Here is a 17,909-nt window from a genome sequence, read left to right on the forward strand (position 1 = left end):
AAGATCCTGGCGTCCCTGAGGGCCCTGGAAAGCTGTGGGCTAGCCCAGGGGACTCAGATCCCCGTGCCATGGCTCCCAGCCCTACGTGGATGCTGGGCTCAGCCCTGTTTCCGAAGCACCCAGCCTAACGAGATGAGAACTGTGATGTTCTTTGTGCTCCACGAGACACAGAGGGCACCAAGAGGGGTGGTGGTGGTGGTTAAAAAACCACCTGCACCTGAGCAAGACCTCAGCCACCGTGTCCTCGGCGTCTTCTTTTTTTCCCCCAGGGCTCAGGCCAAATCTCAAATCAATCTCAAAAGCGACTGAGTTATTACTGTACCATCGGAGTTTATGGCCCACGTGCAGGCGCAGAACTGGCCACAAGATGGGGATCGCAGTGAATGCAAGAGGTGCAGGAGCTGCAGGGGAAAGGCTTGGCAGCCCCAGACCTGGAGCACCCACGGGGCACAGCTCAGACTCCAGCAGCAACTCCCATACGGGGTTATCGTGGGCAGCAGCAGCCCATTTTGGTGAGGAGGACACTCCTGAGCCACCTGAGCTACCACACGGCCACCACGAGCTGCTGCAGGTGTAGGATGATCTGCACAGCTGAGCAAAACCTCCCTTTATTTTGTCCCCCCCTTTCAGGGGTGGCACACAGACACGCGAGTCGTGGCCGGCAGCAATCAGCCAGGCTTTTAATAGGCTTGCAGAGGCTGTGACCTGGCTGTATTTTATATTATTTTCACTTTGGTTTATGTCGGCGGGAGCAGGGCCCTACTAAATTCGTCCCCTCTGCCCGAGACGAGCTGCACAGGCCTTGAAGGGTATTTTTAATGGTAGGTAAACCTCACCCACAAGCAGCCTCTCATTTCAGGCCTACAAATGAGATATTTTCCAGTCCAGTTTAACTCCAACCCTGCCCCTTCCTTCCACAAGCCCCAAATGACTGTTTTCTCCTGATTCCTTGGTCATTGTGTAAGTGTGATATCCCTTGGCAGAGCCCACAAAAGAGCTCGGGAGGAATACGGTTCCTGCCTACTTGGCTCCTTTTAGGGTTAAAGCCAGGATGGGTTTTGTGCCTAAAGCAACATCCTTCACGCAAATGCCAGCATAACATAAATTGTGCCGGGCTCCGAGGAGAAGCAAATGTCAAAAATTAAGTTATTCTTCTGCTTGACTCACAAATCCAAGTAGCATGCAAATAAAGAGGAGCCATCTGTTCGGTCCCTGGGCATTTTAGACACAAGCATCCAGCCCCAGACCCAGCTCCTTGGGGTCAGCCTTGCTGCTGGCCTCCACCCCGTGTGCTCAGCCCTGTCCAGCACCACCCGGCACGGCACAAGTGTCCGCAACCCTTCACGCTGGCACCTTCCCCATGGATTCCCTGCTTCCAGGAGGGATTTGGGGGCTTCTCCTGCCTCCGTTCCTCCTCTGCAGCATCAGGGCAGGTTCCTCGCTGCTTCAGGTCTGGAGTTGGACTCGACACTGGTTTTGGTGGAGCCTGCCTGCATCTCCAAGGGCATTTTGATATCATCATTTATGTAGCTGTATTAGGATGGGGAAGGCTGTAACAGGAAATATGGTTAAGAGGGGGTTTGGAGTCTGTGCTGGAAACCACCTCTGAGAAGCAGTCCAGGATATGGGCATCATGCGAGGGCCTCCACAGCCTTCTGTGCTGCCCTCCTCCCAGCTGGTTCCAGCAATCCCAATTCCCATCTCTTCTCTGAGCCCCCCGTCCCACCCAAACTGATGGAAAACCCAGGATAGCTCCAGGGGAACCAGCCGAGTCAGACTGCTGTCAGAGCAGTGCACGGGGAGTTATCAGCGAAGGATCTCTCCCTGCACCCTCAGCATATAAATAAAAGGGGGAAAAAATCATATCCAGCTCCGTCACAGCATCCCAAGGGGATACCCCCGGGTGGAGCGAGCTGCATCACCCCCATCCAGGCTGTGGGTGTCTCAACCCTGGCAGGAGCCCCACGTGTGGTGTGGTGCCATCCCCCCGAGGTCTGGGCTTTGGGATTTCCCTAACAGGGCCTTGGAGGCTCCCAGAGCTGGGATGGAGGAGGCTCAGACATGCTGAAGCAACCGTGACCCACTTGCCAGGAGGGAGCACCAGGAGGGATGGGAGAGCTTTTACGATGTGACTCACCCACCGAGCCCCATCTCATGGCACATTAAGCCAGATGAATCAAAGGCTGGAAATGCGGGGCACGTCTTGCCCTACAAAAACACCACTCGACTTTTTAAGTGATGATTCGCTATTGATTACGGGGCTGAAGATGAGATAGCTCCCTACACTCCCCTGCCAGTTCCCACACTCCCGGTCGCATTGCAAGCAAACGCCAGCCAGAGATGAGCCCTCTCTCCCAAAGCCAAGTCCCTGCTCTCCGAAGAGAATAAACTTGGCACGCCAGAGCCCTCTGGGCAGATGCCTGAGCTTGCTGGAGTTGGCCAAACAGGCTCTGGGTGCTGTGGTGCCACCAGGATCAGTGATCCTTTCTGGCAAGGACAGTGAGACGGGGGTGACTAGAGACAGAGGCGAGCAGGATGCAGTTCCACTGGTCCCGAGGATGGTTGGCAGGGCCAGCTGCTGGTGAAAAGGAACTGCCAAGAGTCCTGGGCACGGTGAGGGAAAGAACCAGGTCCAGGGTCCACCTGGGAGCAGCAGGAGAGGGAACAGGCTACAGCATAGGTGTGACACGGACACCTCCTTGTCGCAGGCTGCCCCCTCCTCGCCTCCTGAGTGAGTGTTTGCCAGACGAAGGCGAGCAGGAGTGCTTAGCACACGTCTGTCTCCTGTCACACACCCTCTCCAAGGCCCATTTGCTGCTGTGGGCTTGGATGCTCGGGAGGGCAGAATGACCCCGATGGATTTTTGATGGTGGGATGTGAGCAGGGGAGATCAGGGGGCAGCGCCACGTTGTTGCTGTCAGGAGTGCTTTACATGAGGTTATTTTAGAAATAATCAGGTGTTAAACCTGTATCTACACAACAGGAGAAAGCTGGAGGTTTCTCCGTAAGGGCCAGAGGGGATTTTCCCTAGGGAGGCTTTCAGTCTCCTGCCAGCTCTGCTGGTGTTTGCCAGACCTCGAGCTTGCAGCCTCCCCAGGGAAAATCCCCTCCGGTCCATTTGGAGGTTTTCTGTAGCTGGACCGCATCCTTCCTCTGGATGGTGACGGGTCCTTCTTCTGGTCCTTCCTCTCCGAAACCAGGCGATACAGAAGACTCACAGCGCATTGCACAAAAGCTCTCTGCAGCTTGCTGGGTGATATCCCCAAATCCTGCCTCCGCCTGCTGCTGGGAATGTACATTCCTGCACCAGCAGAGCAAAGTCACAGCAGCTGCTGCCTATCCTTTATAATTTAAACCTTCCCTTTGAGTAAAACATTGCACGAGTAGGGAAGGATTTCCACCAAAATCGGGGCGTTTTGACCACGTAAGGCACTCAGAGTCAGCCCCCAGGTTGGATCGGCGGTGAGCAGAGGCTGGGCTCGGTCTCAGAGCACAGATTTGATGCGTGTTTGCTCCATCTACCACAAAAATGCTGGAAATGGGTGCATTAAAGTGCTGTGAAGGTGGATGTATGAAGGGAATGGCCCACGGGGGTGGCTGGCAGCGGGGCTGAAGCCTCGGAGGGACGCGGGCCGGGCTGCCAGCCTTCATCCATGAGTGCTCGGGGACCTGCTGGGGCAGCACGGAGACGTGCCGGCGGGGCCGGCTGCCAGCGAGATGCAACCTAATTGTCCTTTTGGCTGGGTCTGGCTTAAAAAGAATAAATAAAGCGAAGCAATAACAGCAAAACAACAGCAGAATTGCCCAAACAGCTGCAAATGAAAACAACCCTTGGTGAAACCCGGTGTTGGGACCCAAGTGGTGGTTCTGGGACTAGAGGGAACGGCCTCCAGATGTGCCAGGGGAGGTTTTGGTTGGAAATGAGGAGATTTTTCTGTCAGAAAGTGTGGAAAAATGTGGGGACCGGGTGGTGGGGTCACCGTCCCAGGGGGAGAGGCTGGCCATGGTGCTTGGGGACGGGGTTTGGTGGTGGCAGCGGTGTTAGGGGGTGGTTGGACCTGGTGATCCTGGAGGGTTTAATGGCTCTGCGGCTCCCTGGTGCTGGGAGAAGCTGATTAAAAGCCTGACTTTTGATTTAATTGCTGCCGTTCTGGTTCCGACCTCCCCAAGGGCTTGGCCCTCTCAGGGCACAGCCAGCACCCTCAACCTGCGATTTGACCGATTCAAGCCAAACACGAGACTCGTGCCACACTACATTTTTATTTTTCCTCAAACACCGCCAATCCCCGACCCTTTTCGACCAACACCACGAATAATCCAGCCAAGAGCCCCTCCGCACCCCCGCAGCACCCCACTCCCCACCCTGCGCCGCCCGCCGCCGGCGGCGCTCTGCGCCCTCCTCACGGCACCCCCCTGAGGCACCTCCAGGGGGGGCGTGTCCTACCCTTAAGCCCCTCCCACCTCCCCTATCCCTGCCTTCCCATTGGCTGCTCCGCCTGTCCGTCCCCCGTGGCGGGTAGGGGCGGGGCCCCCGGGGCGCCCCGACGGGGCGGCGGCGGCGGCGGCGAGGGGAGGGGAGGGGAAGGGAGGACCGGGGAAAAAAAGGGGGGGGGGGGGAGGGCAGAGGGGGGGGGCTTTGTACGGGGAGCGATCGGCGCCGGGGGGAGGCGGGGGCAGGGCGGGAGCGGCACCGGCAGCGCCGACATCCGGGCCTCCGCCCGCCGCCCCCAGCCGCCGCCAGACGCCGGCCCCGAGCGCCGCTCCGCAGGTGGGTCCGCGCCCCCCCCCCCCAGTCCTTCAGCTCCGTCTCCCCGCTAATTAGGGGTGTTAATTAAGCCCAGGGTGCTGGGGGGGGTGGGGGTGTCAGCGGGGTGCGGGGTGTTGTGTGTGTGCCCCCCCCAACCCAAAAAGGTTGCGCCCCGACGGCGCCGCCAACCCCAAAATGCGCCCGTGTCCCCCTGTCCCGTGTCCCCCTGTCCCGTGTCCCCCCGTCCCGTGTCCCCCCGTCCCGTCCCCATCCCAACTCGCGTACCCCAATTAATTCACCCCGTATCCACCATCCCGTATCTGTCCCATTGATTTATCCCGTGTCCGTCATCCCGTATCTCTCCCGTTTATCCCACACCCAGCATCCCATATCCATCCCTTCTATTTATCCCTTTCACTTATCCCATAGCCCTCATCCCATCATCATAGCTGTCCCTTTTATTTATCCCTTTTATTTTTCCCTTTTATTTATCCCTTTTTTATCCCTTTTTTTATCCCTTTTTATCCCCCTTTTTTTTTATCCCATATCCATCACCCCGTATCCATCATATCTGTCCCATGTAGTTATCCCTTTTATTTATCCCATGTCCCTTATCCCATATCCATCCCTTTTCTTTACCCCTTTTCTTTACCCCCTTTTCTTTACCCCCTTTTTCTTCACCCCTTTTCTTTACCCCTTTTATTTATTTATCCCCTTTTCTTATCCCTTTTCCACCATCCCATTTACCCCATTCCTTTATCCGGGCACCACCTGATGATCCTTTCCCTCCTCCCCTGCCCATCCCGCTGTGCCCAGGGACCCCCCGCTCCCCCCCATAAGTGCCATGGGGGTGCGGATGCTGCTCACCCCCCCGTGTCACCGTGTCCCGTGGCAGGATCCCCCACGTCCCATCCCACCCCTGCCCCCTGCTGCAGGAGGGGACCCCCAGCCCCGAGCCCCCCACACCGTGGTGCCGTGGGTGCAGCGTGCGGGCTGATCTCCTCGCCCTGCTGCCCGATTGATCGCGCCGCTGAGCTCCCTCCCAGGATCGTTACGGCTGCAAAAAATTGATGGCACAACACAGCCCTTTATTAGCAACATAACTTTTCCTCCTGTATTTTATTTTTTTATTTATTTTTTTTTTAACGCGGCACAAAGGGCAGAGCCTGCGCCCGGCAGCCCGGGGGGAGCGATGTGAGCAGGACTGGCCAGTCCTTTAACCTGTGCGTCCCCCGGGCAGCCTGCAGATCGGTCTGCTCGGTCCTGTGCCTGAAAATAAAAGTGGTTTAGAGGCGACTGTAATGTTTTATTCCCCGTCCTGCCCGTCCCTGGGTCTGGCGAGTTGGCGAGGGGCGTTTTGGTGTCGGAGGGGGTGAAATCCCTCGGGGTGGAGGCGGTGGGGTGCTGGGTTACCCGTGTGGGTCTGCCTGGTGTGATGCTCCGAGGGAGGAACGCCGGCTGTCGGTGCACGCTCCCACCACGACCCCCAGCCGGGCACCCAGCGCCAGGGCTTTGGGGCGCTGCGGGGAGGCTGAACCCCTGCAGCCCCAGCTCCTGGCAGCAAGCAGATCCCCAGGAGCTGCAGCTGTCCTTCCTGGGAGAAATGTGAGGCTTTTTGCCTTTTGCTGGCTGCACGGAGTCTTTGGGCTGTGCATGAGCGCATGGGAGAAGGCAAGGAGCAAGCAGCCCAAACGCTCTGCGCGGATGCGAGTGCGCACGTACGGGTGTGCCATAAATCAGGCGGCTTTGGGGCTGATATAACCACTAACGGGGAAATGGGAGGCACAGCTCCTGGCGTTTCAGTCTCTGGGGCTTGCCATAATGCAGATCCTCAGGCTGTGCCCGGTGCCAGAGCGGGCACCACGAGTCACGCAGAGCTGGCGCTGCCTCACCCGTGGCCGTGGGCCAGCCGCCTGGCTGCCCGGCTCAGCCTCCGTGTCTCCACAGCCTGCCTTCTGCCTGCCCCGTCTGGGTGCTGCACGGCATCGCCCTCCTCCCAGACCTGATTTTTGGGGACCTCAGGGTGCTGGGTGTCCCCTGCCTGCGGTGGCTTTGTGGCACCCCCTGCGCCCGGTGGCACCTCTCCAAGGCGCTGTGCAGGGACCCATCGGCTGCGTGCCATCCAGAGGGATATGCTCGGGGAGGATGGGGTTTTTGGGCTTGAACGTGGCAAAAAAAACCCTCCTGAGTGAGACCGTGCACCAGCTTGGCTTTTACAGGAGCCGGGAGCCTGCTGCTTGTCATGAGGAGGGAGCTCAGCTTGTGCTGTAAGGGCAGGGCGGCTGCATGCAGCTTGCGTAACCCATCCTAATTGGGAACCCACAGGCCAGGGGGGTGACAGGGCTGTCCCCCATCTCGTGGGGGGCAGCTCTGCGAAGGTGACGGTGCTTTTAAGCCCGGGAAGGGAATGCAGTGAGTGTGTGAGGTGTGCTCCCGGGCAGGGCTGTGCTGCTGGTGTGCCCGCGCCGGGTGGCAGGTGAGCATCCCCGACCCGCCTGGTGTCAGTGCTGCCAGGAATTGGGGTTTTTGGGGTCTGTGAGTGCCAGGTAGTGGGAGAGGTGCTGGGTTTGGACATTTCTACCTCCAGTTAGTTGATGTAGAGGTGTGTTGGGGTGAGAGCTGCACGAGTGCATCAGGGGTTGGGCGGCAGCACCCTGCTGCTTCACAGTGGGATGCGGGGGCTCAGCAGTGCCCGCGGTGTGAGGAGGAGGAGGAGGAGGAAGGGCCTGCCCTGGGGAGCCCTGCTTCCTGCCCCGTTTCCATCGTGGCCTGGAAACAGAGCTGGTTTTACTGGTTAGAAGGGATCAGCCTCGAGATCGCTGCTTCCTTTCCTTAAAAAGAGGAGCTGGAGTGGAAATCAAAGTGCAAGTGCGGGCTCTGGGTCCTTCTGCCTGCTGGCACTTGGGGACCTGAACTGGGGAAGGGTTGTGGTGCCTGGGGACATCTGGGGACCACCCGGGAGCCCTGTGGCACTCGGGGTGGCATGGACCGAGGGGGATGTCATGGAGCTGGGAGTGGGATGACCCCACACACGTTTTTTTCCCTCTCTCAGCTGTCCCCAAGCCTCTGCTGCAGCACGGGGACCTCGGTGTCCCCGCTTTTGGTCCCGTGGGCAGCCCCTAGGAGCAGCCCCTTGCCCCCTGCCTGGGTCCACGGCTGCATGCAAGCACCACAGAGGCTTCTGAAATGCCTGACCCCGGAGTGGCAGCGAGCGAGGAGCTCCTGGATCTCCTCCCGAAACCCTAGGAGGCTCGGCTGGTGGCGGTGGTGGAGCGGCGCCTGCGCCGCGGGGAAGAAAACCGAATTAGCGGGGTATTTAACGGGGCTCGCTGCTCCGAGCTGCTCAGCCGTCTTGCCCGGCTGGAGGCTCCAGGCTTGGCAGAGCTTTGTGCCTGGGTACGTGTTGGGGCAGCAAAATACGCGTGGCTGCACCTCCAGGCAGGGCAGGGCAGGGCAGCGCGCTGCGGGGAGACACCAGGCTGCCTTCGCTGGGAAGCGCCCGGTGCGTGGGGAAATCGGGCTCCTCCTGGCACCTGGGCATTCAACTTGGCTTCTGAAGCCCCTCGCCCTCCTGCCCAGCCCTCGGGGAGCACGAGGAGCAGCTCGGCCCCAGCACTTTCCGTTCCCTTCTCCCTCCGTTGCCTCTCTGAGCGAGGGACGGGTGACACTCGGGCGGCTTATACAATTTTTTTGGCGGCTTTCCCCCCCCGAAGTCATTATTCTGGGTACATGGTTTGTTTGTTTATGCGTTTTGGTTTTAATCAAACGCCATGCCTTTTTTATTTATTTATTTATTTATTTATTTTTATTGTGTCTGAAAAGCTCTGGGGCTTCCTCTCCTCTCCCCGCTCCCAGATGGTTGGCTATAAAAAAAGGGGAAGGCTCCGCACAGGAAATATTAGAATAAAAAAGGAAATATTTCGGTTCTGTAATGAATGAAGTTTGGCCTTTCCAGAGAGGATGTGGGAGAGAGGAGGGGAAAAAAAAAGTGGCAGGTGTGTTTGGAGGGAAGGGTGTGCCCCGCCGTGTATTTTCAGCCCTGCTGGGTCGGTGCCACTGGTTTCACAGCGCTCTGCTGAAAAGGGATCCGGGTCCCGGTGTGCTTTTAATCTCATTGTGTCCAGCTGGAAGAAACAACCCTGCCCGCTCTTCTGAATCTGTTTCAGCTCGTCGATGTAATTAGCTCCCGGTTCCCTGTTAATGTAACTGGAAGGAGACACACGGGCTTATTTACCTTAGCTGGTTGACCTGGAGGAAAACGCATTTGGGTTTTTTTTTTGGAGGGTGTAGCAGGCAGGTTGGGAGCTGGGGGGGGAATGCTTCCAGGAGCAGAGGGAGGCTCAGCACAAGAGCTGGGCTCAGCAGAAGCCCCTGGAGGGCAAAGTGAAGCCCCCTGCTCCATAGGGAGCAGTGCTGGAGGGGTGTCTGTGCACCCATTGCTCCTGTGGGTTAGCAGGTCGCTGGGTGGGAAGGGAGCTGTGCAGGGCTGTGCCCACCCAGGACATCATCACCTTTTTGGCACCTGGTCGGTGCCTGGACGAATAACCACAACACAAAAACACAAGGAAAAAAAAATATTTGCAACAGCAGTGGGTTGGAGATCTTAAGCTTGTGTGGGGCCATTTCGCAGGAACGGTGCCCAAATGCCCTATAAACTCCTGCGTGCACACAAAGTGTGCTCAAGGCAGCAGCAGCTGCTCAATAACAGAACAGCACGAGGATTTGGGACCCGGCACGAGGGTTTGGGACCTGGTACAAGGTTTTGGGACCTGGCACACAGGATTGCTGCCCCCGCTTGGAGCTGCAGGGGAAGCGTGGCTCGGCGAGCAGGATGAAGGCTGCTGGAGGCTGGCCAGGACGTCTTTATGAAAATCCACCCCCTACGAACACGGTGTGGGAACTTTATTTCTGTCTGCCAGTGGGCAAAGCCGGCTGCTTTACGGCTTGGCTGGAGGTTGTCACCTCTGCCAGCCTTTTGGGCTGCGGGGTGGACGATGCTCCAGAAAGCCCCACGTTGGCTCGGGCCAATAAATAAGTAAAAAAATTGGCCCAAAGTTGGCCTGGTAAGACAAAGGTGTGCCTTGAAATCCCTCTGGGAAGGGGAAGCTCGGGGATCCCGTCCCCTCCACGGCTTGCAGGAGTCAATCACCGTGACACTGAGCGGGATGCGAGGGAAAACATCCTGGGTGTTCGTTGTGGCTTTTAAGCATCCTGATTGTCAATTAAATAGAGGAGAAGGGAAACATGACGGATGGCAGTCACTTAAGTTACTCAGCGGGGATTTGTAGCCGGCGCGGTTATTGCATTGCCGCCTGCCAGCCGTGCAGCAGTTCCCAGCCTCGCCTCTACAGATCGCTCCTCCTCGGGCTGCAGCTTGGGGCTGGAAACCTCAGCCTCCTCTCAGGCTTTTTCAAACAAAAAACACTCCCTCTTAAACAACTTCTGCAGAGTTACAGGGGCAAAGCCATCGGGGCGCTGCGCCCTGCTCCGGCGGCGTGGCAGTGCCGGCGGGGGGTGTTTCTTCATCACCATTTCAAATTATAAGGCTATAAACGAGCCCTCTGACAGCGTGCAATTAATACCGTGATGCAGGAATCCACCGGCTGCAGGTCGTAAATTTAAAGCGCCCCGTAGTAGTGATGGGATTTGCGGAATAACACCAATTTGTGCGTTAATTCGGTGTCTGTGCGGGAATTGTTCCGTGGTGCCTCTTCAAAATGTGAAAAGGAAAATGTAAATCTTATTTTCCGTGGCGTTGACGGTGCAACCCGGGCATCCCACCTGAGCAGCTTTACGTGTACGTGGAGGGACATCTGTGTGTGTTTGCTGTACGCCGTGCCGTGCACGTCACACTAAATGCCTGTATCCGTGCTGTATTTCTGTATTTATCAGCACATCCACTCCGTTTTGGCAAATAATACCCTAAGCTTTTAAAAGGGAAGGAAGTCTCTGATGGGTAAACTTGCTATTGACACGCTCTCTGCTAGGAATCGCGCTCTGTACACAGCTTTTATTACCTCCTGCCCTTCACTGAGGTTTCTTCTCTGTCTCTGCCTTTTATTATGGATCGGGCTGGCAGCGCTCAGGGTGTGTGTGTGAGTGATGTTGCTCGCCTGGCTAGCCCATTGATTTCGGGAGCAGCCCTTCTGCAGGCTGTGTGTGCGGGGTTTTTCCGATCCCCTTGGCTTTACCGGGCCTTGAGCCGTGAATAAACGCCCAGCAGTCCATACTCAACACCCGTGTGCTGGCTCAAGTATGTGGTCCTGGTGGAGAGCAAGAGGCAGAGAAACATCAGCCACGAGTCTGCAGCATGTTTTATCAGGCTGTGCTCAGAGCACAGGGCCCAAGGCTCTTTTCTCCATCCAGGCTCTGAAAGTCGGGCTTGTTCGAAGGCTGAGCTCTTACCAAAATCCCATTTTTTGGGGGGATTCTGCACCATCTGCCTGGTTCTCCAGCTGAACACACCTGAGCCTTTGCTTGTGGTAGGAGGAGGGTGCCCCCCAAAGCCCCGTCACCCCTTGCTCTTCGTGTCGTGGTCCATATGGGGCTGGGGCTGCTTCCCCAGGACCTAGGATCTTTATTCTGGAATCATGAGGGTTGGAAAAGACCTCCAAGATCATCCGGTCCAACCATCCCGTGGCTGCTCCCTGCCATCCCAGGACATGCTCGCTGGGGAAAAAAAACAACATGCAGTCTTTGAAATGTTTGTCCCGGGGCCAAGCCAAAGTGCAGGTTTGGGGGAAATAAAGGAAAAGGAGATGCCTTTTTGATGAGAGCCGCTGAGAGGATGCTGCTGTGACAGCCGTGGGTCCTCCCATCCTTGCTGGCACACGGGGCCGGACCCCGGGCTGCGCTGGTGCTGCGGGGATGGGTCACTCCTGGGAGGCACGAGAGGACCTTAAAAAGAAATAAATATCAGCCAAAAAAATAATAATAATAAAAAAAAAAAAAATCAGAGGAGGAAATTAAAGCAACCTTCCAGTCTTGAGCTAGTTTCCTCTGTTGCATTTTTTGGCAAGAGCTGGCGCGGCGGCGGAGGGGAAATCTGCTGTAACTTTCCATTGTCGCTGCCCGCCGCGCTGCCCGGGGATGCTGGATGAAAGGGGCCGAGGCCAGGCAGGGAGGGCGGGTGGGAGCTGGGTTTTTTGGGGGAGATAACACTCCCCTCACCCCCATGCCATGCGGTGATGCCTTGGGCTGCATGGGTGGCTCCGTGCGAGCATCCCTTGGGACCCCGCTCGGGCGGGGGGCTGGCGGTGCCCGGCGTCTCCTCGCCCCCGCTCTGCGTTTTGGCCCCTGTCCCTATTGTCTCCCGGTGCCTCCCAGTTGCTTGGCAACCCCGGTGCTGTTAATGGGGCTTCGTCATCCCCTCCCCGTGTCCTCCTCCTCCTCCTCCTCCCCGGGGTTGTCCGCAGAGAGAGGAAAATGGCCCTCGCTGCAATCTGCATCTCCCCGGCTCTGCTCTGCGTGTCCGGATACATCGCTCGCAGGCATGGACAGCAGGGAGATGCTGCCCAGGATTTTGGGCTCCTTGTCCCCAGGTTGCCCAGCCCAGGGCTCAGCCCCCTCCTGCTCTCCCTTACCCCGAGTCCTTGAAGCCTGCCTGGTCCTACAGAGCTGGCTTCAAAACTGGGAGTGAAATTGGGCTGCTAGGAGCTCGTTTCCTCCGAAATCTCTTCCCTATGGACTCTGCAGAGCTGTGTCTGGAGGTAAAATCAGTGCTGGAAGAAATGTGCTCCCCCCGAGCCGATGGGGACGGCTCATCCTTGCCCACCCACGTGTGTTATCATCGGGCAATAAAAGTGTTTCCATTGCATCTTCGGGCTGGGTGTGCCAAACTTGGCACGAAATGCTGAAATGCGTGCAGAGGGGCAGGACGGGGTCTCCAGCACCCTTAACTCAGGCTCGGCTGTCTTCCTTCAATTAGCACACTTCAATTAGGGCTTGGGGGGGCGTGAGGTGGTGCTCTTTGGTGGAGGTGGGGTTGGGTCATCTCCGAGTAAAATGGGTAAAAATCCTGTGAATTTTTTACAGCTGTCTGGGGTCAGTGAATGTTTCCAGCCCGTATTTCTGATGGAAACACGGAGCTGGAGAACGGTCTGGAGGTCGGGAGCAGGACCTGGGGACGGCTCCGTCCCCATGACGAGGCCTGAATTTAGAAAATGCCTGCATGCAAAAAGTGAATCTAATTGGCCAATTGCATACTAATTCACAGCAATTACACATGCAAATGAAGGTGCATAGTTTTGCATTCGTTCCACGCAGGCGTTTATGCACAGCATTCCTGCGGAGCGCTCGGACGGCTGCATGTCAGCTGTGCTTGTGGACGGGGACGTGCTGGGGATCGGTGGCAGCAGGGGTCAGGGGGCGTGATGTGCTCAGGCATGAAAACGAACCCATTTTTCCATGGGATCTGGGGAAATGGGTGCTTCCCTTCCCCGGGAGGACGGCTACACCTGTAGCTCAGCTCCTTCGATGGCTCTGGGGGAGAGCAGAGCCGCACGAGGGGTGCCCCTGGAACTGTTCTCAGGGCTTCTTGTTTCCCAGGAAGCGCTGCTCATTTTCTTTTTCATACTTAAAGCAAAAACAAAACCTAATGACCGAAGGGGCTTGGTTTTTGTTCTCCGGAAACCTCTTAGACTTTCTAATCTCCGCCGAGTGTGTCATGGGCTGGAATCTGCATAGGTCTGTGCATGCTTCATTCCTGCCTGCTTTGCCTGTCTGAAGAAGTCGCATTGCATGCAGCTTGCTGCTGGTGCTATCCACATCCCCCGTTATTGCTTCACGCTCCGCAGCCTGATCCTGGATGTAAATCTCAAGTCTCTGTTTTGACTCTCAGCTCCTTGCATCCCGAAGCTTGTGCCTGTACAAGCGGTAGGGCTGTCCTAACGATCTTGAAAAACGTTTCCTAATCTCTGTCTGCATCTGCCTGCTGAATATATACGGGTATTGACGGTGTGCAGTGAAGATGCTTGGCTATGCATTTGGCTAGCATGCCCGTGCTCCTGCACAGTGATTAACAGCGGGGTTTTCTTCTGCAGGCAATCCCAAATGAATGACAAGACAGTTTTTAGGCGCATCATGCCCCCAGACACTAGGTATATGCAGCAGTTTGCTTTGAAAGCGTTTTACATCTGTTCCAGGTAGACCTTCCACTCGGGAATCCGGGTGGCTGGGTAGTATTTAGCGTGTGTCTATGGAGCTCGGAGGGGAAGGAGTTCATTTTCACCTCCTCTAAAATAATCTAAGATTAGGGAGGGGTGCTGCGTGTAGTACAGCTGTGGTTGTGACTTGTGGGTGGCCGAAGTTTTATGTGCCTGGAAACCCAAAGGTAAGGAGGAGCCCACGTTCCCCATTGCTGCCAATCCCCCCTGTTACTATCATAAATTGCAATAATTTGTACTTTAAAGGCACCGTTTGTGTAAAGCTTACTCCTGCATGTTGGACTCGCATAGTTTTGCAAGAGATAATTGCCTATTTGGGAGACAAAAAGCTAATCTTGCCTGGGGGTCTACTCTTTTTCTTAGCAAAATTGATAGTTGGTGGGAAGTGCCTCGCCAGCAGTGAGCGTCTGGAGGGAACGAGTCAGTGGACAAAGTGCAGGTGTGGCTTGGAGAAAAAACGCAGAAATGGCTCATTTTTCTGCAGCACAGGGTACCACGTTACCATCGGGGAGTGAACAGAGCTGCCCTCTCTCCTTGCATGCTGTGCCGGGACGGGGACATCCTTGTGCTCTGTGGTTTTTGGCAGCCACCACGGCGGGTTCAGCAGAACACACAGTGTGCACCCCCAGAATATTTGCAGCCAGCTTCTTCTCTTTCCCTCTTGTTCCCAAGCATTCATAGCTGTTTTTGCCTGTACCAGGATGCCAGCAGGATGATGCGGGAGGTGAGGGCAGGGTGTCTGTGCCTCCCTGTGTCATGTCCTGGAGGGACAGCAGCAGGTTTGGGTCTTCTGCAAGTCAACCCTGCAAAACCAGGGGCAACCCGGACCACTTCTGTTCTGCCAGCTGGAGATCTAGCTGTATTTCTTACCATGCCGACACGAGAGCTTAGAAATCCTGATCTGGGAGAGGACTGGGGCTGAAGGTTGGGGTGCTTGTCCTCGTGTGGGCATCCAGCCTGGCCAGGGCAGCTCTCCTGGGCACGTCTCTGCTTTAAGCAGGTTGCTTGCCTTTAAAGTCTGCTGGCAAGTGGGATTGAGGTTATTGGTGATGATAGGCTTGTTCTTTTATTTTTATTTTTTTAATTTCCAAGTGTTTTTGAAACTTCAGCAGGATGTCGATAACGTATACCACCTGGCCGTGATGGGAGATTTTGGTTCCTTTCCTGAATCTGCAGGAAAATGGCCTTTGTGCCCTTTGTAGAGAGAACCCTACAGGGGAGGGAAAGGTGCCATGGACACGGAGATGGTTCTGGCTGAGGAATGAGAGCTTTGCTCCTGTTACAGCACAGGGCAAGATAATGAAACAACAGGAAAAAGAGATGGAAAAACGTGTGACATGGCAGGGGCTTGGAGGGGAAGGGGGGGCGTTGGGAGGAGCTGTATAAGCTGCAGCTGGGGGTGAAGGACCTGGCCTGAGGTTGGGTGGCAGCTGTAGGATGGAGGGGGTGAGGCTGTGAGCACAGCATCGTGGTGGTGGTGATGGCTTTGGGGAGCCCGGTGGGGCAGGGGAGAGGTCCCTGGGATGGGAGGGGAGCAGGAGGGGACGTGCCACCATGGGCAGCCCACACAGGGAGCCTGGAGAGCCCCTGCCCAAGGGGGTGACCAAAAGCAGCCTGTCTTCCAGCTCTTCTTTGGAATTACCAGGGTGACAAATTAATTAATTTATTTTTAGGTGAGCACAGCTGGGGATCTGCCGAGCTCTGCTGGGCACAGCGGCGTGTTCCCACTCGGCGCTGGCTTCCTGGCCGTGATTTCTCGTCCAAAAAGCAGCAAAGCCTGGCGAGCACGAGAGCATGGGTCCAGAAGTGGTGCTAAAACGAACCAGATGCTGCTCGGCCCGTGGTGCCCCGTGGCTGGCAGGGGCAGGGCATGGAGGCAGCCGCCTGTAGCCTGCGCGGGGGCGGGCGAGCAGCACAAGCCAGAATAATCCGTTTTTGTTTTTCTGGCTCGTTTTGGTCTCGCCCCTGGACAAAAGCAGGGCAGCACGGTGTGTCATTTCCTCCCGGCAGCCGTCCAGGGTGCCACCGTGGGCTCTGCCGCCCCTGCCCCGGGCACAGATTGCTCCTTGTTCCAGTCGTCCGTACCACCCAGGGCTTCCTTTCCAAGTTTTCTCACACCCTTTTAGAGCTGTGCAAAGCCTTAAAAGCCAAGGAAGAGGGGAGGCAGGAGGGGTGTCTAAAAATGAAGCGTTTTTGTGCCGTGCTGCAGTGATGGAGATGGGGTTGGGGGAGCCCGGGTGGTGGTGCCCCACGTGGAGGTGAGGTTCAGGGGTGAAACTGGAGAGTTCAGACTTTGGATCAGCTCCCATTTAGCAGCCAGGAGGCAGCCAACCGTGCACCCTGTGTATCGATGGGGCTTTAAAACCATGAGTGGTTGCATTTCCAACCCATGGCTCCTGCTGCAGCGGGAGGGGGACACATCCCCATCCATGCCATTGCTGGTGATGAGCTGAGCAGGACTTCTTGCCATCACCAGTTTGGGGAGGTGGTGATCGACTGGGTGACCTAGAGGCGAGCAGCAGCTCATTACAGCCCTGATTTAGCAGATGATGAAATGCTGCATGTACTGGCACCAGCCCGAGCCCTCGCTGGTGGGCACGGCACCGCTGTTAGTGCTCCCTTCTCCTTCTCTCCGTGTTGTGCATTGCACAGAAGAGCACCAGCCCCAGTCCTCACATCAAACCAGGGCTTCTTGCAGGCTCCCTTCTGCTGGAGCCTCTTGGTCTGGACTCTGGATCGCCACTGGAATGGTGGGGAGTGATCTTGTTAAACAGTAATTGGGTACTGAATTATTTAGCAGCACAATCCCTGTAGCAGCAACAACAGCGAACACTTAACTTGCAATTGTCTCAGCTGGGAAACAAATACAGGGCACTGCAAACTCAATGGAGCCCAGAGGCAGAATAATTCTTCAGAGTCGGTGCTTTAAAAAAGGTTTATAGTTATTTTGTCGATGACGGCCTCATGCAGCGGGAAGTGTATGCTAATCACTTATCAGCTGCTGCCTTTTAATTTGCAGCAAGGCAAGCTGCACTCTGCTGGCTTTGGAAGGGAAAGGTAGCAAGAACCAGTTGCCAGTTCCCAGGTGTTAAAGGCTGGAGTCTCCCCGTGGAATGATGCCACCATAAAAACACCCAGGTGGGAGAACAGGGCTTGTTTTCTGGGGTCTCTCTGGGGTCTGCCCCCCAAAAAGCAGAGTGGTGAGCATTTGGGGGGCTCTGTGCGCAGTGCAGCTCGCAGGCAGCTCCCTGCCTTGCTCCCGTGCTGGCAGGGAGGCTGTGGCTGTCCTTGCCTCCCTGCAGCCCTCCCGACGCCGTGTCATCGGCAGCAGGATCCAGCCCTGTGATTCAGACCTTCCCATGGATGCATCTCAGGGAAGATTAATCTTCCTAATGGAAGCCGGGCCTCTGACAGCTGTGACTTTCAAACCTCGGTCTGTCTCCGTACCACATAAACCAGAGAGATCTGGAAGGCTCGTAACTTCCCGAGCAAGCGATGTCTACAGCAAAATAGTTATAATTAACTTCAAAGCATGAAGCAGTTTCTGTCTTTAAAGCAAAATGCAAAAAAAAAAAAAAAAAAAAAATCCTCCCTAGGCCTGGGTCAAAAATGAGTGTTTTTCATGTCACGTTAGCTGTGCCTTAAAAAAAAAAAAAAAAAAAAGACAATTCCGAATTGTGGTAGGTAACTGATAATGAAGTTCTCACTTTCATAGGAACAGTGTGGTTCTTTCACTGGGGCGAGCTACTTGAAGCCTGTGTGTTTGGAAACAGGGTTATTGTTGTGTAAATCAGCATGAGATGCCTGCTACTGCCGCTTAATTGAAGCCCAGGAAGCCTTTGGTGGATTTGTGGAGGAGCCAGGAGAGTGTGTGTGCTGCTTGAGTTTGGGGTGCAGGTGCCCCTTTCCCAGCCCTGTTCCTTTCCGTGCCTGGCCTGTGGGTACCCCAAAGGAGCTCTGCACCGTGCCCATCTCCCCACGAGCATCTCCAGCAGCGT

The 17,909-nt window shown here is 56.1% G+C and overlaps 1 protein-coding gene across 2 annotated transcripts in view; it reads left to right on the forward strand.

The window, feature by feature from the left end:
* The first annotated feature begins 4,612 nt into the window (after positions 1-4,612).
* Positions 4,613-17,909, forward strand: part of ZBTB7C (zinc finger and BTB domain containing 7C) — a 133,783-nt gene continuing 120,486 nt past the window's right edge. For both annotated transcript variants that reach the window (XM_038170942.2, XM_072031186.1), the window contains exon 1: positions 4,613-4,768. The gene's annotated coding sequence lies outside the window, so the exon portion shown is untranslated. The remainder of the gene's footprint in view (positions 4,769-17,909) is intronic.

Source organism: Anas platyrhynchos, chromosome Z, assembly GCF_047663525.1.
Source record: "Anas platyrhynchos isolate ZD024472 breed Pekin duck chromosome Z, IASCAAS_PekinDuck_T2T, whole genome shotgun sequence".
NCBI classification, from domain to species: Eukaryota; Metazoa; Chordata; class Aves; order Anseriformes; family Anatidae; genus Anas; species Anas platyrhynchos.